At 47.7% G+C, this 15,358-nt stretch overlaps 57 non-coding genes and 1 pseudogene across 57 annotated transcripts; all 58 read right to left on the minus strand.

Moving 5' to 3' along the window:
* Window positions 1-76: 76 nt before the first annotated feature.
* On the minus strand, window positions 77-195 carry LOC119743795. The gene has a single exon (XR_005273231.1). It is a non-coding gene; the product is annotated as a 5S ribosomal RNA (ribosomal RNA).
* A 146-nt stretch (window positions 196-341) lies between these two features.
* On the minus strand, window positions 342-466 carry LOC119744127 (annotated as a pseudogene).
* Window positions 467-610: 144 nt separating this feature from the next.
* Window positions 611-729, minus strand: LOC119743796. The gene has a single exon (XR_005273232.1). It is a non-coding gene; the product is annotated as a 5S ribosomal RNA (ribosomal RNA).
* Window positions 730-873: 144 nt separating this feature from the next.
* Window positions 874-992, minus strand: LOC119743798. The gene has a single exon (XR_005273233.1). It is a non-coding gene; the product is annotated as a 5S ribosomal RNA (ribosomal RNA).
* Window positions 993-1,134: 142 nt separating this feature from the next.
* LOC119744114 lies at window positions 1,135-1,252 on the minus strand. Its single transcript, XR_005273528.1, has one exon. It is a non-coding gene; the product is annotated as a 5S ribosomal RNA (ribosomal RNA).
* A 148-nt stretch (window positions 1,253-1,400) lies between these two features.
* LOC119743799 lies at window positions 1,401-1,519 on the minus strand. The gene has a single exon (XR_005273234.1). It is a non-coding gene; the product is annotated as a 5S ribosomal RNA (ribosomal RNA).
* A 141-nt stretch (window positions 1,520-1,660) lies between these two features.
* Window positions 1,661-1,779, minus strand: LOC119743800. Its single transcript, XR_005273235.1, has one exon. It is a non-coding gene; the product is annotated as a 5S ribosomal RNA (ribosomal RNA).
* A 143-nt stretch (window positions 1,780-1,922) lies between these two features.
* LOC119743801 lies at window positions 1,923-2,041 on the minus strand. The gene has a single exon (XR_005273236.1). It is a non-coding gene; the product is annotated as a 5S ribosomal RNA (ribosomal RNA).
* A 146-nt stretch (window positions 2,042-2,187) lies between these two features.
* LOC119743802 lies at window positions 2,188-2,306 on the minus strand. The gene has a single exon (XR_005273237.1). It is a non-coding gene; the product is annotated as a 5S ribosomal RNA (ribosomal RNA).
* A 147-nt stretch (window positions 2,307-2,453) lies between these two features.
* LOC119743804 lies at window positions 2,454-2,572 on the minus strand. The gene has a single exon (XR_005273239.1). It is a non-coding gene; the product is annotated as a 5S ribosomal RNA (ribosomal RNA).
* Window positions 2,573-2,715: 143 nt separating this feature from the next.
* On the minus strand, window positions 2,716-2,834 carry LOC119743805. The gene has a single exon (XR_005273240.1). It is a non-coding gene; the product is annotated as a 5S ribosomal RNA (ribosomal RNA).
* Window positions 2,835-2,978: 144 nt separating this feature from the next.
* On the minus strand, window positions 2,979-3,097 carry LOC119743806. Its single transcript, XR_005273241.1, has one exon. It is a non-coding gene; the product is annotated as a 5S ribosomal RNA (ribosomal RNA).
* Window positions 3,098-3,244: 147 nt separating this feature from the next.
* On the minus strand, window positions 3,245-3,363 carry LOC119743807. The gene has a single exon (XR_005273242.1). It is a non-coding gene; the product is annotated as a 5S ribosomal RNA (ribosomal RNA).
* A 146-nt stretch (window positions 3,364-3,509) lies between these two features.
* Window positions 3,510-3,628, minus strand: LOC119743808. Its single transcript, XR_005273243.1, has one exon. It is a non-coding gene; the product is annotated as a 5S ribosomal RNA (ribosomal RNA).
* A 145-nt stretch (window positions 3,629-3,773) lies between these two features.
* On the minus strand, window positions 3,774-3,892 carry LOC119743809. The gene has a single exon (XR_005273244.1). It is a non-coding gene; the product is annotated as a 5S ribosomal RNA (ribosomal RNA).
* A 145-nt stretch (window positions 3,893-4,037) lies between these two features.
* On the minus strand, window positions 4,038-4,156 carry LOC119743810. The gene has a single exon (XR_005273245.1). It is a non-coding gene; the product is annotated as a 5S ribosomal RNA (ribosomal RNA).
* A 146-nt stretch (window positions 4,157-4,302) lies between these two features.
* LOC119743811 lies at window positions 4,303-4,421 on the minus strand. The gene has a single exon (XR_005273246.1). It is a non-coding gene; the product is annotated as a 5S ribosomal RNA (ribosomal RNA).
* Window positions 4,422-4,566: 145 nt separating this feature from the next.
* On the minus strand, window positions 4,567-4,685 carry LOC119743812. Its single transcript, XR_005273247.1, has one exon. It is a non-coding gene; the product is annotated as a 5S ribosomal RNA (ribosomal RNA).
* A 143-nt stretch (window positions 4,686-4,828) lies between these two features.
* On the minus strand, window positions 4,829-4,947 carry LOC119743814. The gene has a single exon (XR_005273248.1). It is a non-coding gene; the product is annotated as a 5S ribosomal RNA (ribosomal RNA).
* Window positions 4,948-5,093: 146 nt separating this feature from the next.
* Window positions 5,094-5,212, minus strand: LOC119743816. Its single transcript, XR_005273250.1, has one exon. It is a non-coding gene; the product is annotated as a 5S ribosomal RNA (ribosomal RNA).
* Window positions 5,213-5,359: 147 nt separating this feature from the next.
* On the minus strand, window positions 5,360-5,478 carry LOC119743817. The gene has a single exon (XR_005273251.1). It is a non-coding gene; the product is annotated as a 5S ribosomal RNA (ribosomal RNA).
* A 146-nt stretch (window positions 5,479-5,624) lies between these two features.
* LOC119743818 lies at window positions 5,625-5,743 on the minus strand. The gene has a single exon (XR_005273252.1). It is a non-coding gene; the product is annotated as a 5S ribosomal RNA (ribosomal RNA).
* Window positions 5,744-5,889: 146 nt separating this feature from the next.
* On the minus strand, window positions 5,890-6,008 carry LOC119743819. Its single transcript, XR_005273253.1, has one exon. It is a non-coding gene; the product is annotated as a 5S ribosomal RNA (ribosomal RNA).
* Window positions 6,009-6,154: 146 nt separating this feature from the next.
* Window positions 6,155-6,273, minus strand: LOC119743820. The gene has a single exon (XR_005273254.1). It is a non-coding gene; the product is annotated as a 5S ribosomal RNA (ribosomal RNA).
* A 149-nt stretch (window positions 6,274-6,422) lies between these two features.
* Window positions 6,423-6,541, minus strand: LOC119743821. The gene has a single exon (XR_005273255.1). It is a non-coding gene; the product is annotated as a 5S ribosomal RNA (ribosomal RNA).
* A 147-nt stretch (window positions 6,542-6,688) lies between these two features.
* On the minus strand, window positions 6,689-6,807 carry LOC119743822. Its single transcript, XR_005273256.1, has one exon. It is a non-coding gene; the product is annotated as a 5S ribosomal RNA (ribosomal RNA).
* A 147-nt stretch (window positions 6,808-6,954) lies between these two features.
* Window positions 6,955-7,073, minus strand: LOC119743823. Its single transcript, XR_005273257.1, has one exon. It is a non-coding gene; the product is annotated as a 5S ribosomal RNA (ribosomal RNA).
* Window positions 7,074-7,219: 146 nt separating this feature from the next.
* Window positions 7,220-7,338, minus strand: LOC119743824. The gene has a single exon (XR_005273258.1). It is a non-coding gene; the product is annotated as a 5S ribosomal RNA (ribosomal RNA).
* Window positions 7,339-7,485: 147 nt separating this feature from the next.
* On the minus strand, window positions 7,486-7,604 carry LOC119743825. The gene has a single exon (XR_005273259.1). It is a non-coding gene; the product is annotated as a 5S ribosomal RNA (ribosomal RNA).
* Window positions 7,605-7,749: 145 nt separating this feature from the next.
* LOC119743827 lies at window positions 7,750-7,868 on the minus strand. Its single transcript, XR_005273261.1, has one exon. It is a non-coding gene; the product is annotated as a 5S ribosomal RNA (ribosomal RNA).
* Window positions 7,869-8,015: 147 nt separating this feature from the next.
* Window positions 8,016-8,134, minus strand: LOC119743828. The gene has a single exon (XR_005273262.1). It is a non-coding gene; the product is annotated as a 5S ribosomal RNA (ribosomal RNA).
* A 147-nt stretch (window positions 8,135-8,281) lies between these two features.
* LOC119743830 lies at window positions 8,282-8,400 on the minus strand. Its single transcript, XR_005273263.1, has one exon. It is a non-coding gene; the product is annotated as a 5S ribosomal RNA (ribosomal RNA).
* A 147-nt stretch (window positions 8,401-8,547) lies between these two features.
* Window positions 8,548-8,666, minus strand: LOC119743831. The gene has a single exon (XR_005273264.1). It is a non-coding gene; the product is annotated as a 5S ribosomal RNA (ribosomal RNA).
* Window positions 8,667-8,812: 146 nt separating this feature from the next.
* LOC119743832 lies at window positions 8,813-8,931 on the minus strand. The gene has a single exon (XR_005273265.1). It is a non-coding gene; the product is annotated as a 5S ribosomal RNA (ribosomal RNA).
* Window positions 8,932-9,078: 147 nt separating this feature from the next.
* Window positions 9,079-9,197, minus strand: LOC119743833. The gene has a single exon (XR_005273266.1). It is a non-coding gene; the product is annotated as a 5S ribosomal RNA (ribosomal RNA).
* Window positions 9,198-9,344: 147 nt separating this feature from the next.
* Window positions 9,345-9,463, minus strand: LOC119743834. Its single transcript, XR_005273267.1, has one exon. It is a non-coding gene; the product is annotated as a 5S ribosomal RNA (ribosomal RNA).
* A 147-nt stretch (window positions 9,464-9,610) lies between these two features.
* LOC119743835 lies at window positions 9,611-9,729 on the minus strand. The gene has a single exon (XR_005273268.1). It is a non-coding gene; the product is annotated as a 5S ribosomal RNA (ribosomal RNA).
* Window positions 9,730-9,876: 147 nt separating this feature from the next.
* LOC119743836 lies at window positions 9,877-9,995 on the minus strand. Its single transcript, XR_005273269.1, has one exon. It is a non-coding gene; the product is annotated as a 5S ribosomal RNA (ribosomal RNA).
* A 147-nt stretch (window positions 9,996-10,142) lies between these two features.
* LOC119743837 lies at window positions 10,143-10,261 on the minus strand. The gene has a single exon (XR_005273270.1). It is a non-coding gene; the product is annotated as a 5S ribosomal RNA (ribosomal RNA).
* Window positions 10,262-10,407: 146 nt separating this feature from the next.
* Window positions 10,408-10,526, minus strand: LOC119743839. Its single transcript, XR_005273272.1, has one exon. It is a non-coding gene; the product is annotated as a 5S ribosomal RNA (ribosomal RNA).
* A 147-nt stretch (window positions 10,527-10,673) lies between these two features.
* Window positions 10,674-10,792, minus strand: LOC119743840. Its single transcript, XR_005273273.1, has one exon. It is a non-coding gene; the product is annotated as a 5S ribosomal RNA (ribosomal RNA).
* Window positions 10,793-10,939: 147 nt separating this feature from the next.
* Window positions 10,940-11,058, minus strand: LOC119743841. Its single transcript, XR_005273274.1, has one exon. It is a non-coding gene; the product is annotated as a 5S ribosomal RNA (ribosomal RNA).
* A 147-nt stretch (window positions 11,059-11,205) lies between these two features.
* LOC119743842 lies at window positions 11,206-11,324 on the minus strand. The gene has a single exon (XR_005273275.1). It is a non-coding gene; the product is annotated as a 5S ribosomal RNA (ribosomal RNA).
* Window positions 11,325-11,471: 147 nt separating this feature from the next.
* On the minus strand, window positions 11,472-11,590 carry LOC119743843. The gene has a single exon (XR_005273276.1). It is a non-coding gene; the product is annotated as a 5S ribosomal RNA (ribosomal RNA).
* Window positions 11,591-11,737: 147 nt separating this feature from the next.
* LOC119743844 lies at window positions 11,738-11,856 on the minus strand. Its single transcript, XR_005273277.1, has one exon. It is a non-coding gene; the product is annotated as a 5S ribosomal RNA (ribosomal RNA).
* Window positions 11,857-12,004: 148 nt separating this feature from the next.
* On the minus strand, window positions 12,005-12,123 carry LOC119743846. Its single transcript, XR_005273278.1, has one exon. It is a non-coding gene; the product is annotated as a 5S ribosomal RNA (ribosomal RNA).
* A 147-nt stretch (window positions 12,124-12,270) lies between these two features.
* Window positions 12,271-12,389, minus strand: LOC119743847. Its single transcript, XR_005273279.1, has one exon. It is a non-coding gene; the product is annotated as a 5S ribosomal RNA (ribosomal RNA).
* Window positions 12,390-12,537: 148 nt separating this feature from the next.
* LOC119743848 lies at window positions 12,538-12,656 on the minus strand. Its single transcript, XR_005273280.1, has one exon. It is a non-coding gene; the product is annotated as a 5S ribosomal RNA (ribosomal RNA).
* Window positions 12,657-12,803: 147 nt separating this feature from the next.
* On the minus strand, window positions 12,804-12,922 carry LOC119743849. The gene has a single exon (XR_005273281.1). It is a non-coding gene; the product is annotated as a 5S ribosomal RNA (ribosomal RNA).
* A 146-nt stretch (window positions 12,923-13,068) lies between these two features.
* Window positions 13,069-13,187, minus strand: LOC119743851. Its single transcript, XR_005273283.1, has one exon. It is a non-coding gene; the product is annotated as a 5S ribosomal RNA (ribosomal RNA).
* Window positions 13,188-13,334: 147 nt separating this feature from the next.
* Window positions 13,335-13,453, minus strand: LOC119743852. The gene has a single exon (XR_005273284.1). It is a non-coding gene; the product is annotated as a 5S ribosomal RNA (ribosomal RNA).
* Window positions 13,454-13,601: 148 nt separating this feature from the next.
* On the minus strand, window positions 13,602-13,720 carry LOC119743853. Its single transcript, XR_005273285.1, has one exon. It is a non-coding gene; the product is annotated as a 5S ribosomal RNA (ribosomal RNA).
* A 147-nt stretch (window positions 13,721-13,867) lies between these two features.
* Window positions 13,868-13,986, minus strand: LOC119743854. The gene has a single exon (XR_005273286.1). It is a non-coding gene; the product is annotated as a 5S ribosomal RNA (ribosomal RNA).
* Window positions 13,987-14,133: 147 nt separating this feature from the next.
* Window positions 14,134-14,252, minus strand: LOC119743855. Its single transcript, XR_005273287.1, has one exon. It is a non-coding gene; the product is annotated as a 5S ribosomal RNA (ribosomal RNA).
* A 147-nt stretch (window positions 14,253-14,399) lies between these two features.
* On the minus strand, window positions 14,400-14,518 carry LOC119743856. The gene has a single exon (XR_005273288.1). It is a non-coding gene; the product is annotated as a 5S ribosomal RNA (ribosomal RNA).
* Window positions 14,519-14,665: 147 nt separating this feature from the next.
* On the minus strand, window positions 14,666-14,784 carry LOC119743857. Its single transcript, XR_005273289.1, has one exon. It is a non-coding gene; the product is annotated as a 5S ribosomal RNA (ribosomal RNA).
* Window positions 14,785-14,931: 147 nt separating this feature from the next.
* On the minus strand, window positions 14,932-15,050 carry LOC119743858. The gene has a single exon (XR_005273290.1). It is a non-coding gene; the product is annotated as a 5S ribosomal RNA (ribosomal RNA).
* Window positions 15,051-15,197: 147 nt separating this feature from the next.
* LOC119743859 lies at window positions 15,198-15,316 on the minus strand. The gene has a single exon (XR_005273291.1). It is a non-coding gene; the product is annotated as a 5S ribosomal RNA (ribosomal RNA).
* Window positions 15,317-15,358: the final 42 nt, after the last annotated feature.

Below are 15,358 nucleotides of genomic sequence, written 5' to 3' on the forward strand. Positions count from 1 at the left end.
CCAAAAATTCGGAACCCCAAAATGGCCAACCCCCAAATTGCAACGCACTAACAGCGCCCCCAGACAAAAAACAAAAAGCCTACGACACCTGGTATTCCCAGGCGGTCTCCCATCCAAGTACTAACCAAGCCCGACGTTGCTTAACTTCGGTGATCGGACGAGAACCGGTGTATTCAACGTAGTATGGTCGTAGGCGATGTAAACTTTCTTTTAGCCAGTTTTGAGCAAAACTTGGCCGCCGCCGTTCCCAAAAAAAAAAAAACACCAAAAATCGGAACCCCAAAATGGCCAACCCCCCATATTGCAACGCACTAACAGCGCCCCCAGACAAAAAAACAAAAAGCCTACGACACCTGGTATTCCCAGGCGGTCTCCCATCCAAGTACTAACCAAGCCCGACGTTGCTTAACTTCGGTGATCGGACGAGAACCGGTGTATTCAACGTAGTGTCTGTATGGTCGTAGCGATGTAAACTTTTTTTTAGCCAGTTTGAAGCAAACTTGGCCGCCGCCGTTCCAAAAAAAATAAAAAAAACCAAAAAATTCGGAACCCCAAAATGGCCAACCCCCAAATTGCAACGCACTAACAGCGCCCCCAGACAAAAAACAAAAGCCTACGACACCTGGTATTCCCAGGCGGTCTCCCATCCAAGTACTAACCAAGCCCGACGTTGCTTAACTTCGGTGATCGGACGAGAACCGGTGTATTCAACGTAGTATGGTCGTAGGCGATGTAAACTTTCTTTTAGCCAGTTTTGAACCAAACTTGGCCGCCGCCGTTCCAAAAAAAAAAAAAAACACCAAAATTCGGAACCCCAAAATGGCCAACCCCCCAATTGCAACGCACTAACAGCGCCCCCAGACAAAAAACAAAAGCCTACGACACCTGGTATTCCCAGGCGGTCTCCCATCCAAGTACTAACCAAGCCCGACGTTGCTTAACTTCGGTGATCGGACGAGAACCGGTGTATTCAACGTAGTATGGTCGTAGGCGATGTAAACTTTCTTTTAGCCAGTTTTGAAGCAAACTTGGCCGCCGCCGTTCCAAAAAAAAAAAAAACACCAAAATCGGAACCCCAAAATGGCCAACCCCAAATTGCAACGCACTAACAGCGCCCCCAGACAAAAAACAAAAAGCCTACGACACTGGTATTCCCAGGCGGTCTCCCATCCAAGTACTAACCAAGCCCGACGTTGCTTAACTTCGGTGATCGGACGAGAACCGGTGTATTCAACGTAGTATGGTCGTAGGCGATGTAAACTTTCTTTTAGCCAGTTTTGAACCAAACTTGGCCCGCCGCCGTTCCAAAAAATAAAAAAACACCAAAAAATTCGGAACCCCAAAATGGCCAACCCCCCAAATTGCAACGCACTAACAGCGCCCCCAGACAAAAAACAAAAAGCCTACGACACCTGGTATTCCCAGGCGGTCTCCCATCCAAGTACTAACCAAGCCCGACGTTGCTTAACTTCGGTGATCGGACGAGAACCGGTGTATTCAACGTAGTATGGTCGTAGGCGATGTAAACTTTCTTTTAGCCAGTTTTGAACCAAACTTGGCCGCCGCCGTTCCCAAAAAAAAAAAACACCAAAATTCGGAACCCCAAAATGGCCAACCCCAAATTGCAACGCACTAACAGCGCCCCCAGACAAAAACAAAAAGCCTACGACACCTGGTATTCCCAGGCGGTCTCCCATCCAAGTACTAACCAAGCCCGACGTTGCTTAACTTCGGTGATCGGACGAGAACCGGTGTATTCAACGTAGTATGGTCGTAGGCGATGTAAACTTTCTTTTAGCCAGTTTTGAACAAACTTGGCCGCCGCCGTTCCAAAAAAAAAAAAAAACAAAAAAAATTCGGAACCCCAAAATGGCCACCCCCAAATTGCAACGCACTAACAGCGCCCCCAGACAAAAACAAAAAGCCTACGACACCTGGTATTCCCAGGCGGTCTCCCATCCAAGTACTAACCAAGCCCGACGTTGCTTAACTTCGGTGATCGGACGAGAACCGGTGTATTCAACGTAGTATGGTCGTAGGCGATGTAAACTTTCTTTTAGCCAGTTTTGAACCAAACTTGGCCGCCGCCGTTCAAAAAAAATAAAAAAACACCAAAAATCGGAACCCCAAAATGGCCAACCCCCCAAATTGCAACGCACTAACAGCGCCCCCAGACAAAAAACAAAAAGCCTACGACACCTGGTATTCCCAGGCGGTCTCCCATCCAAGTACTAACCAAGCCCGACGTTGCTTAACTTCGGTGATCGGACGAGAACCGGTGTATTCAACGTAGTATGGTCGTAGGCGATGTAAACTTTCTTTTAGCCAGTTTTGAACCAAACTTGGCCGCCGCCGTTCCAAAAAAATAAAAAAACAACAAAAATTCGGAACCCCAAAATGGCCAACCCCCCAAATTGCAACGCACTAACAGCGCCCCCAGACAAAAAACAAAAAGCCTACGACACCTGGTATTCCCAGGCGGTCTCCCATCCAAGTACTAACCAAGCCCGACGTTGCTTAACTTCGGTGATCGGACGAGAACCGGTGTATTCAACGTAGTATGGTCGTAGGCGATGTAAACTTTCTTTTAGCCAGTTTTGAACAAACTTGGCCGCCGCCGTTCCAAAAAATAAAAAAACACCAAAAATTCGGAACCCCAAAATGGCCAACCCCCAAATTGCAACGCACTAACAGCGCCCCCAGACAAAAACAAAAAGCCTACGACACCTGGTATTCCCAGGCGGTCTCCCATCCAAGTACTAACCAAGCCCGACGTTGCTTAACTTCGGTGATCGGACGAGAACCGGTGTATTCAACGTAGTATGGTCGTAGGCGATGTAAACTTTCTTTTAGCCAGTTTTGAAGCAAACTTGGCCGCCGCCGTTCCAAAAAATAAAAAAACACCAAAATTCGGAACCCCAAAATGGCCAACCCCCAAATTGCAACGCACTAACAGCGCCCCCAGACAAAAAACAAAAAGCCTACGACACCTGGTATTCCCAGGCGGTCTCCCATCCAAGTACTAACCAAGCCCGACGTTGCTTAACTTCGGTGATCGGACGAGAACCGGTGTATTCAACGTAGTATGGTCGTAGGCGATGTAAACTTTCTTTTAGCCAGTTTTGAAGCAAACTTGGCCGCCGCCGTTCCAAAAAAATAAAAAAACACCAAAAATTCGGAACCCCAAAATGGCCAACCCCCCAAATTGCAACGCACTAACAGCGCCCCCAGACAAAAAACAAAAAGCCTACGACACCTGGTATTCCCAGGCGGTCTCCCATCCAAGTACTAACCAAGCCCGACGTTGCTTAACTTCGGTGATCGGACGAGAACCGGTGTATTCAACGTAGTATGGTCGTAGGCGATGTAAACTTTCTTTTAGCCAGTTTTGAACAAACTTGGCCGCCGCCGTTCCAAAAAAATAAAAAAACACCAAAAATTCGGAACCCCAAAATGGCCAACCCCCCAAATTGCAACGCACTAACAGCGCCCCCAGACAAAAAACAAAAAGCCTACGACACCTGGTATTCCCAGGCGGTCTCCCATCCAAGTACTAACCAAGCCCGACGTTGCTTAACTTCGGTGATCGGACGAGAACCGGTGTATTCAACGTAGTATGGTCGTAGGCGATGTAAACTTTCTTTTAGCCAGTTTTGAAGCAAACTTGGCCGCCGCCGTTCCAAAAAATAAAAAAACACCAAAATTCGGAACCCCAAAATGGCCAACCCCCCAAATTGCAACGCACTAACAGCGCCCCCAGACAAAAAACAAAAAGCCTACGACACCTGGTATTCCCAGGCGGTCTCCCATCCAAGTACTAACCAAGCCCGACGTTGCTTAACTTCGGTGATCGGACGAGAACCGGTGTATTCAACGTAGTATGGTCGTAGGCGATGTAAACTTTCTTTTAGCCAGTTTTGAAGCAAACTTGGCCGCCGCCGTTCCAAAAAAAAAAAACACCAAAAAATTCGGAACCCCAAAATGGCCAACCCCCCAAATTGCAACGCACTAACAGCGCCCCCAGACAAAAAACAAAAAGCCTACGACACCTGGTATTCCCAGGCGGTCTCCCATCCAAGTACTAACCAAGCCCGACGTTGCTTAACTTCGGTGATCGGACGAGAACCGGTGTATTCAACGTAGTATGGTCGTAGGCGATGTAAACTTTCTTTTAGCCAGTTTTGAAGCAAACTTGGCCGCCGCCGTTCCAAAAAAATAAAAAACACCAAAAATTCGGAACCCCAAAATGGCCAACCCCCCAAATTGCAACGCACTAACAGCGCCCCCAGACAAAAAACAAAAAGCCTACGACACCTGGTATTCCCAGGCGGTCTCCCATCCAAGTACTAACCAAGCCCGACGTTGCTTAACTTCGGTGATCGGACGAGAACCGGTGTATTCAACGTAGTATGGTCGTAGGCGATGTAAACTTTCTTTTAGCCAGTTTTGAAGCAAACTTGGCCGCCGCCGTTCCAAAAAAATAAAAAACACCAAAAATTCGGAACCCCAAAATGGCCAACCCCCCAAATTGCAACGCACTAACAGCGCCCCCAGACAAAAACAAAAAGCCTACGACACCTGGTATTCCCAGGCGGTCTCCCATCCAAGTACTAACCAAGCCCGACGTTGCTTAACTTCGGTGATCGGACGAGAACCGGTGTATTCAACGTAGTATGGTCGTAGGCGATGTAAACTTTCTTTTAGCCAGTTTTGAAGCAAACTTGGCCGCCGCCGTTCCAAAAAAAATAAAAAAACAAAAATTCGGAACCCCAAAATGGCCAACCCCCAAATTGCAACGCACTAACAGCGCCCCAGACAAAAAACAAAAAGCCTACGACACCTGGTATTCCCAGGCGGTCTCCCATCCAAGTACTAACCAAGCCCGACGTTGCTTAACTTCGGTGATCGGACGAGAACCGGTGTATTCAACGTAGTATGGTCGTAGGCGATGTAAACTTTCTTTTAGCCAGTTTTGAAGCAAACTTGGCCGCCGCCGTTCCAAAAAATAAAAAAACACCAAAAATTCGGAACCCCAAAATGGCCAACCCCCCAAATTGCAACGCACTAACAGCGCCCCCAGACAAAAAACAAAAAGCCTACGACACCTGGTATTCCCAGGCGGTCTCCCATCCAAGTACTAACCAAGCCCGACGTTGCTTAACTTCGGTGATCGGACGAGAACCGGTGTATTCAACGTAGTATGGTCGTAGGCGATGTAAACTTTCTTTTAGCCAGTTTTGAAGCAAACTTGGCCGCCGCCGTTCAAAAAAAATAAAAAAAACACCAAAAATTCGGAACCCCAAAATGGCCAACCCCCCAAATTGCAACGCACTAACAGCGCCCCAGACAAAAAACAAAAAGCCTACGACACCTGGTATTCCCAGGCGGTCTCCCATCCAAGTACTAACCAAGCCCGACGTTGCTTAACTTCGGTGATCGGACGAGAACCGGTGTATTCAACGTAGTATGGTCGTAGGCGATGTAAACTTTCTTTTAGCCAGTTTTGAAGCAAACTTGGCCGCCGCCGTTCAAAAAAAAAAAAAAAACACCAAAAATTCGGAACCCCAAAATGGCCAACCCCCAAATTGCAACGCACTAACAGCGCCCCCAGACAAAAAACAAAAAGCCTACGACACCTGGTATTCCCAGGCGGTCTCCCATCCAAGTACTAACCAAGCCCGACGTTGCTTAACTTCGGTGATCGGACGAGAACCGGTGTATTCAACGTAGTATGGTCGTAGGCGATGTAAACTTTCTTTTAGCCAGTTTTGAAGCAAACTTGGCCGCCGCCGTTCCAAAAAAATAAAAAAACACCAAAAATTCGGAACCCCAAAATGGCCAACCCCCAAATTGCAACGCACTAACAGCGCCCCCAGACAAAAAACAAAAAGCCTACGACACCTGGTATTCCCAGGCGGTCTCCCATCCAAGTACTAACCAAGCCCGACGTTGCTTAACTTCGGTGATCGGACGAGAACCGGTGTATTCAACGTAGTATGGTCGTAGGCGATGTAAACTTTCTTTTAGCCAGTTTTGAAGCAAACTTGGCCGCCGCCGTTCCAAAAAAATAAAAAACACCAAAAATTCGGAACCCCAAAATGGCCAACCCCCCAAATTGCAACGCACTAACAGCGCCCCCAGACAAAAAACAAAAAGCCTACGACACCTGGTATTCCCAGGCGGTCTCCCATCCAAGTACTAACCAAGCCCGACGTTGCTTAACTTCGGTGATCGGACGAGAACCGGTGTATTCAACGTAGTATGGTCGTAGGCGATGTAAACTTTCTTTTAGCCAGTTTTGAAGCAAACTTGGCCGCCGCCGTTCCAAAAAAAAAAAAAAAAAAAAAAAAAATTCGGAACCCCAAAATGGCCAACCCCCCAAATTGCAACGCACTAACAGCGCCCCCAGACAAAAAACAAAAAGCCTACGACACCTGGTATTCCCAGGCGGTCTCCCATCCAAGTACTAACCAAGCCCGACGTTGCTTAACTTCGGTGATCGGACGAGAACCGGTGTATTCAACGTAGTATGGTCGTAGGCGATGTAAACTTTCTTTTAGCCAGTTTTGAAGCAAACTTGGCCGCCGCCGTTCCAAAAAAATAAAAAAACACCAAAAATTCGGAACCCCAAAATGGCCAACCCCCCAAATTGCAACGCACTAACAGCGCCCCCAGACAAAAAACAAAAAGCCTACGACACCTGGTATTCCCAGGCGGTCTCCCATCCAAGTACTAACCAAGCCCGACGTTGCTTAACTTCGGTGATCGGACGAGAACCGGTGTATTCAACGTAGTATGGTCGTAGGCGATGTAAACTTTCTTTTAGCCAGTTTTGAAGCAAACTTGGCCGCCGCCGTTCCAAAAAAATAAAAAAACACCAAAAATTCGGAACCCCAAAATGGCCAACCCCCCAAATTGCAACGCACTAACAGCGCCCCCAGACAAAAAACAAAAAGCCTACGACACCTGGTATTCCCAGGCGGTCTCCCATCCAAGTACTAACCAAGCCCGACGTTGCTTAACTTCGGTGATCGGACGAGAACCGGTGTATTCAACGTAGTATGGTCGTAGGCGATGTAAACTTTCTTTTAGCCAGTTTTGAAGCAAACTTGGCCGCCGCCGTTCCAAAAAAATAAAAAAACACCAAAAATTCGGAACCCCAAAATGGCCAACCCCCCAAATTGCAACGCACTAACAGCGCCCCCAGACAAAAAACAAAAGCCTACGACACCTGGTATTCCCAGGCGGTCTCCCATCCAAGTACTAACCAAGCCCGACGTTGCTTAACTTCGGTGATCGGACGAGAACCGGTGTATTCAACGTAGTATGGTCGTAGGCGATGTAAACTTTCTTTTAGCCAGTTTTGAAGCAAACTTGGCCGCCGCCGTTCCAAAAAAATAAAAAAACACCAAAAATTCGGAACCCCAAAATGGCCAACCCCCCAAATTGCAACGCACTAACAGCGCCCCCAGACAAAAAACAAAAAGCCTACGACACCTGGTATTCCCAGGCGGTCTCCCATCCAAGTACTAACCAAGCCCGACGTTGCTTAACTTCGGTGATCGGACGAGAACCGGTGTATTCAACGTAGTATGGTCGTAGGCGATGTAAACTTTCTTTTAGCCAGTTTTGAAGCAAACTTGGCCGCCGCCGTTCCAAAAAAAAAAAAACACCAAAATTCGGAACCCCAAAATGGCCAACCCCCCAAATTGCAACGCACTAACAGCGCCCCCAGACAAAAAAACAAAAAGCCTACGACACCTGGTATTCCCAGGCGGTCTCCCATCCAAGTACTAACCAAGCCCGACGTTGCTTAACTTCGGTGATCGGACGAGAACCGGTGTATTCAACGTAGTATGGTCGTAGGCGATGTAAACTTTCTTTTAGCCAGTTTTGAAGCAAACTTGGCCGCCGCCGTTCCAAAAAAATAAAAAAACACCAAAAATTCGGAACCCCAAAATGGCCAACCCCCCAAATTGCAACGCACTAACAGCGCCCCCAGACAAAAAACAAAAAGCCTACGACACCTGGTATTCCCAGGCGGTCTCCCATCCAAGTACTAACCAAGCCCGACGTTGCTTAACTTCGGTGATCGGACGAGAACCGGTGTATTCAACGTAGTATGGTCGTAGGCGATGTAAACTTTCTTTTAGCCAGTTTTGAAGCAAACTTGGCCGCCGCCGTTCCAAAAAAAAAAAAAAAACACCAAAAATTCGGAACCCCAAAATGGCCAACCCCCCAAATTGCAACGCACTAACAGCGCCCCCAGACAAAAACAAAAAGCCTACGACACCTGGTATTCCCAGGCGGTCTCCCATCCAAGTACTAACCAAGCCCGACGTTGCTTAACTTCGGTGATCGGACGAGAACCGGTGTATTCAACGTAGTATGGTCGTAGGCGATGTAAACTTTCTTTTAGCCAGTTTTGAAGCAAACTTGGCCGCCGCCGTTCCAAAAAAATAAAAAAACACCAAAAATTCGGAACCCCAAAATGGCCAACCCCCCAAATTGCAACGCACTAACAGCGCCCCCAGACAAAAAACAAAAAGCCTACGACACCTGGTATTCCCAGGCGGTCTCCCATCCAAGTACTAACCAAGCCCGACGTTGCTTAACTTCGGTGATCGGACGAGAACCGGTGTATTCAACGTAGTATGGTCGTAGGCGATGTAAACTTTCTTTTAGCCAGTTTTGAAGCAAACTTGGCCGCCGCCGTTCCAAAAAAATAAAAAACACCAAAAATTCGGAACCCCAAAATGGCCAACCCCCCAAATTGCAACGCACTAACAGCGCCCCCAGACAAAAAACAAAAAGCCTACGACACCTGGTATTCCCAGGCGGTCTCCCATCCAAGTACTAACCAAGCCCGACGTTGCTTAACTTCGGTGATCGGACGAGAACCGGTGTATTCAACGTAGTATGGTCGTAGGCGATGTAAACTTTCTTTTAGCCAGTTTTGAAGCAAACTTGGCCGCCGCCGTTCCAAAAAAATAAAAAAACACCAAAAATTCGGAACCCCAAAATGGCCAACCCCCCAAATTGCAACGCACTAACAGCGCCCCCAGACAAAAAACAAAAAGCCTACGACACCTGGTATTCCCAGGCGGTCTCCCATCCAAGTACTAACCAAGCCCGACGTTGCTTAACTTCGGTGATCGGACGAGAACCGGTGTATTCAACGTAGTATGGTCGTAGGCGATGTAAACTTTCTTTTAGCCAGTTTTGAAGCAAACTTGGCCGCCGCCGTTCCAAAAAAATAAAAAAACACCAAAAATTCGGAACCCCAAAATGGCCAACCCCCCAAATTGCAACGCACTAACAGCGCCCCCAGACAAAAAACAAAAAGCCTACGACACCTGGTATTCCCAGGCGGTCTCCCATCCAAGTACTAACCAAGCCCGACGTTGCTTAACTTCGGTGATCGGACGAGAACCGGTGTATTCAACGTAGTATGGTCGTAGGCGATGTAAACTTTCTTTTAGCCAGTTTTGAAGCAAACTTGGCCGCCGCCGTTCCAAAAAAATAAAAAAACACCAAAAATTCGGAACCCCAAAATGGCCAACCCCCCAAATTGCAACGCACTAACAGCGCCCCCAGACAAAAAACAAAAAGCCTACGACACCTGGTATTCCCAGGCGGTCTCCCATCCAAGTACTAACCAAGCCCGACGTTGCTTAACTTCGGTGATCGGACGAGAACCGGTGTATTCAACGTAGTATGGTCGTAGGCGATGTAAACTTTCTTTTAGCCAGTTTTGAAGCAAACTTGGCCGCCGCCGTTCCAAAAAAATAAAAAAACACCAAAAATTCGGAACCCCAAAATGGCCAACCCCCCAAATTGCAACGCACTAACAGCGCCCCCAGACAAAAAACAAAAAGCCTACGACACCTGGTATTCCCAGGCGGTCTCCCATCCAAGTACTAACCAAGCCCGACGTTGCTTAACTTCGGTGATCGGACGAGAACCGGTGTATTCAACGTAGTATGGTCGTAGGCGATGTAAACTTTCTTTTAGCCAGTTTTGAAGCAAACTTGGCCGCCGCCGTTCCAAAAAAAAAAAAAAACACCAAAAATTCGGAACCCCAAAATGGCCAACCCCCCAAATTGCAACGCACTAACAGCGCCCCCAGACAAAAAACAAAAAGCCTACGACACCTGGTATTCCCAGGCGGTCTCCCATCCAAGTACTAACCAAGCCCGACGTTGCTTAACTTCGGTGATCGGACGAGAACCGGTGTATTCAACGTAGTATGGTCGTAGGCGATGTAAACTTTCTTTTAGCCAGTTTTGAAGCAAACTTGGCCGCCGCCGTTCCAAAAAAATAAAAAACACCAAAAATTCGGAACCCCAAAATGGCCAACCCCCCAAATTGCAACGCACTAACAGCGCCCCCAGACAAAAAACAAAAAGCCTACGACACCTGGTATTCCCAGGCGGTCTCCCATCCAAGTACTAACCAAGCCCGACGTTGCTTAACTTCGGTGATCGGACGAGAACCGGTGTATTCAACGTAGTATGGTCGTAGGCGATGTAAACTTTCTTTTAGCCAGTTTTGAAGCAAACTTGGCCGCCGCCGTTCCAAAAAAATAAAAAAACACCAAAAATTCGGAACCCCAAAATGGCCAACCCCCCAAATTGCAACGCACTAACAGCGCCCCCAGACAAAAAACAAAAAGCCTACGACACCTGGTATTCCCAGGCGGTCTCCCATCCAAGTACTAACCAAGCCCGACGTTGCTTAACTTCGGTGATCGGACGAGAACCGGTGTATTCAACGTAGTATGGTCGTAGGCGATGTAAACTTTCTTTTAGCCAGTTTTGAAGCAAACTTGGCCGCCGCCGTTCCAAAAAAATAAAAAAACACCAAAAATTCGGAACCCCAAAATGGCCAACCCCCCAAATTGCAACGCACTAACAGCGCCCCCAGACAAAAAACAAAAAGCCTACGACACCTGGTATTCCCAGGCGGTCTCCCATCCAAGTACTAACCAAGCCCGACGTTGCTTAACTTCGGTGATCGGACGAGAACCGGTGTATTCAACGTAGTATGGTCGTAGGCGATGTAAACTTTCTTTTAGCCAGTTTTGAAGCAAACTTGGCCGCCGCCGTTCCAAAAAAATAAAAAAACACCAAAAATTCGGAACCCCAAAATGGCCAACCCCCCAAATTGCAACGCACTAACAGCGCCCCCAGACAAAAAACAAAAAGCCTACGACACCTGGTATTCCCAGGCGGTCTCCCATCCAAGTACTAACCAAGCCCGACGTTGCTTAACTTCGGTGATCGGACGAGAACCGGTGTATTCAACGTAGTATGGTCGTAGGCGATGTAAACTTTCTTTTAGCCAGTTTTGAAGCAAACTTGGCCGCCGCCGTTCCAAAAAAATAAAAAAACACCAAAAATTCGGAACCCCAAAATGGCCAACCCCCCAAATTGCAACGCACTAACAGCGCCCCCAGACAAAAAACAAAAAGCCTACGACACCTGGTATTCCCAGGCGGTCTCCCATCCAAGTACTAACCAAGCCCGACGTTGCTTAACTTCGGTGATCGGACGAGAACCGGTGTATTCAACGTAGTATGGTCGTAGGCGATGTAAACTTTCTTTTAGCCAGTTTTGAAGCAAACTTGGCCGCCGCCGTTCCAAAAAAATAAAAAAACACCAAAAATTCGGAACCCCAAAATGGCCAACCCCCCAAATTGCAACGCACTAACAGCGCCCCCAGACAAAAAACAAAAAGCCTACGACACCTGGTATTCCCAGGCGGTCTCCCATCCAAGTACTAACCAAGCCCGACGTTGCTTAACTTCGGTGATCGGACGAGAACCGGTGTATTCAACGTAGTATGGTCGTAGGCGATGTAAACTTTCTTTTAGCCAGTTTTGAAGCAAACTTGGCCGCCGCCGTTCCAAAAAAAAAAAAAAAACACCAAAAATTCGGAACCCCAAAATGGCCAACCCCCCAAATTGCAACGCACTAACAGCGCCCCCAGACAAAAAACAAAAAGCCTACGACACCTGGTATTCCCAGGCGGTCTCCCATCCAAGTACTAACCAAGCCCGACGTTGCTTAACTTCGGTGATCGGACGAGAACCGGTGTATTCAACGTAGTATGGTCGTAGGCGATGTAAACTTTCTTTTAGCCAGTTTTGAAGCAAACTTGGCCGCCGCCGTTCCAAAAAAATAAAAAAACACCAAAAATTCGGAACCCCAAAATGGCCAACCCCCCAAATTGCAACGCACTAACAGCGCCCCCAGACAAAAAACAAAAAGCCTACGACACCTGGTATTCCCAGGCGGTCTCCCATCCAAGTACTAACCAAGCCCGACGTTGCTTAACTTCGGTGATCGGACGAGAACCGGTGTATTCAACGTAGTATGGTCGTAGGCGATGTAAACTTTCTTTTAGCCAGTTTTGAAGCAAACTTGGCCGCCGCCGTTCCAAAAAAAAAAAAAAAACACCAAAAATTCGGAACCCCAAAATGGCCAACCCCCCAAATTGCAACGCACTAACAGCGCCCCCAGACAAAAAACAAAAAGCCTACGACACCTGGTATTCCCAGGCGGTCTCCCATCCAAGTACTAACCAAGCCCGACGTTGCTTAACTTCGGTGATCGGACGAGAACCGGTGTATTCAACGTAGTATGGTCGTAGGCGATGTAAACTTTCTTTTAGCCAGTTTTGAAGCAAACTTGGCCGCCGCCGTTCCAAAAAAATAAAAAAACACCAAAAATTCGGAACCCCAAAATGGCCAACCCCCCAAATTGCAACGCACTAACAGCGCCCCCAGACAAAAAACAAAAAGCCTACGACACCTGGTATTCCCAGGCGGTCTCCCATCCAAGTACTAACCAAGCCCGACGTTGCTTAACTTCGGTGATCGGACGAGAACCGGTGTATTCAACGTAGTATGGTCGTAGGCGATGTAAACTTTCTTTTAGCCAGTTTTGAAGCAAACTTGGCCGCCGCCGTTCCAAAAAAATAAAAAAACACCAAAATTCGGAACCCCAAAATGGCCAACCCCCCAAATTGCAACGCACTAACAGCGCCCCCAGACAAAAAACAAAAAGCCTACGACACCTGGTATTCCCAGGCGGTCTCCCATCCAAGTACTAACCAAGCCCGACGTTGCTTAACTTCGGTGATCGGACGAGAACCGGTGTATTCAACGTAGTATGGTCGTAGGCGATGTAAACTTTCTTTTAGCCAGTTTTGAAGCAAACTTGGCCGCCGCCGTTCCAAAAAAATAAAAAAACACCAAAAATTCGGAACCCCAAAATGGCCAACCCCCCAAATTGCAACGCACTAACAGCGCCCCCAGACAAAAAACAAAAAGCCTACGACACCTGGTATTCCCAGGCGGTCTCCCATCCAAGTACTAACCAAGCCCGACGTTGCTTAACTTCGGTGATCGGACGAGAACCGGTGTATTCAACGTAGTATGGTCGTAGGCGATGTAAACTTTCTTTTAGCCAGTTTTGAAGCAAACTTGGCCGCCGCCGTTCCAAAAAAAATAAAAAAACACCAAAAATTCGGAACCCCAAAATGGCCAACCCCCCAAATTGCAACGCACTAACAGCGCCCCCAGACAAAAAACAAAAAGCCTACGACACCTGGTATTCCCAGGCGGTCTCCCATCCAAGTACTAACCAAGCCCGACGTTGCTTAACTTCGGTGATCGGACGAGAACCGGTGTATTCAACGTAGTATGGTCGTAGGCGATGTAAACTTTCTTTTAGCCAGTTTTGAAGCAAACTTGGCCGCCGCCGTTCCAAAAAAATAAAAAAACACCAAAAATTCGGAACCCCAAAATGGCCAACCCCCCAAATTGCAACGCACTAACAGCGCCCCCAGACAAAAAACAAAAAGCCTACGACACCTGGTATTCCCAGGCGGTCTCCCATCCAAGTACTAACCAAGCCCGACGTTGCTTAACTTCGGTGATCGGACGAGAACCGGTGTATTCAACGTAGTATGGTCGTAGGCGATGTAAACTTTCTTTTAGCCAGTTTTGAAGCAAACTTGGCCGCCGCCGTTCCAAAAAAATAAAAAAACACCAAAAATTCGGAACCCCAAAATGGCCAACCCCCCAAATTGCAACGCACTAACAGCGCCCCCAGACAAAAAACAAAAAGCCTACGACACCTGGTATTCCCAGGCGGTCTCCCATCCAAGTACTAACCAAGCCCGACGTTGCTTAACTTCGGTGATCGGACGAGAACCGGTGTATTCAACGTAGTATGGTCGTAGGCGATGTAAACTTTCTTTTAGCCAGTTTTGAAGCAAACTTGGCCGCCGCCGTTCAAAAAAAATAAAAAAACACCAAAAATTCGGAACCCCAAAATGGCCAACCCCCCAAATTGCAACGCACTAACAGCGCCCCCAGACAAAAAACAAAAAGCCTACGACACCTGGTATTCCCAGGCGGTCTCCCATCCAAGTACTAACCAAGCCCGACGTTGCTTAACTTCGGTGATCGGACGAGAACCGGTGTATTCAACGTAGTATGGTCGTAGGCGATGTAAACTTTCTTTTAGCCAGTTTTGAAGCAAACTTGGCCGCCGCCGTTCAAAAAAAATAAAAAAACACCAAAAATTCGGAACCCCAAAATGGCCAACCCCCCAAATTGCAACGCACTAACAGCGCCCCCAGACAAAAAACAAAAAGCCTACGACACCTGGTATTCCCAGGCGGTCTCCCATCCAAGTACTAACCAAGCCCGACGTTGCTTAACTTCGGTGATCGGACGAGAACCGGTGTATTCAACGTAGTATGGTCGTAGGCGATGTAAACTTTCTTTTAGCCAGTTTTGAAGCAAACTTGGCCGCCGCCGTTCCAAAAAAATAAAAAAACACCAAAAATTCGGAACCCCAAAATGGCCAACCCCCCAAATTGCAACGCACTAACAGCGCCCCCAGACAAAAAACAAAAAGCCTACGACACCTGGTATTCCCAGGCGGTCTCCCATCCAAGTACTAACCAAGCCCGACGTTGCTTAACTTCGGTGATCGGACGAGAACCGGTGTATTCAACGTAGTATGGTCGTAGGCGATGTAAACTTTCTTTTAGCCAGTTTTGAAGCAAACTTGGCCGCCGCCGTTCCAAAAAAATAAAAAAACACCAAAAATTCGGAACCCCAAAATGGCCAACCCCCCAAATTGCAACGCACTAACAGCGCCCCCAGACAAAAAACAAAAAGCCTACGACACCTGGTATTCCCAGGCGGTCTCCCATCCAAGTACTAACCAAGCCCGACGTTGCTTAACTTCGGTGATCGGACGAGAACCGGTGTATTCAACGTAGTATGGTCGTAGGCGATGTAAACTTTCTTTTAGCCAGTTTTGAAGCAAACTTGGCC

The sequence above is a fragment of the Patiria miniata genome, unplaced genomic scaffold, assembly GCF_015706575.1.
Source record: "Patiria miniata isolate m_02_andy unplaced genomic scaffold, ASM1570657v1 HiC_scaffold_6, whole genome shotgun sequence".
Classification (NCBI taxonomy): Eukaryota; Metazoa; Echinodermata; class Asteroidea; order Valvatida; family Asterinidae; genus Patiria; species Patiria miniata.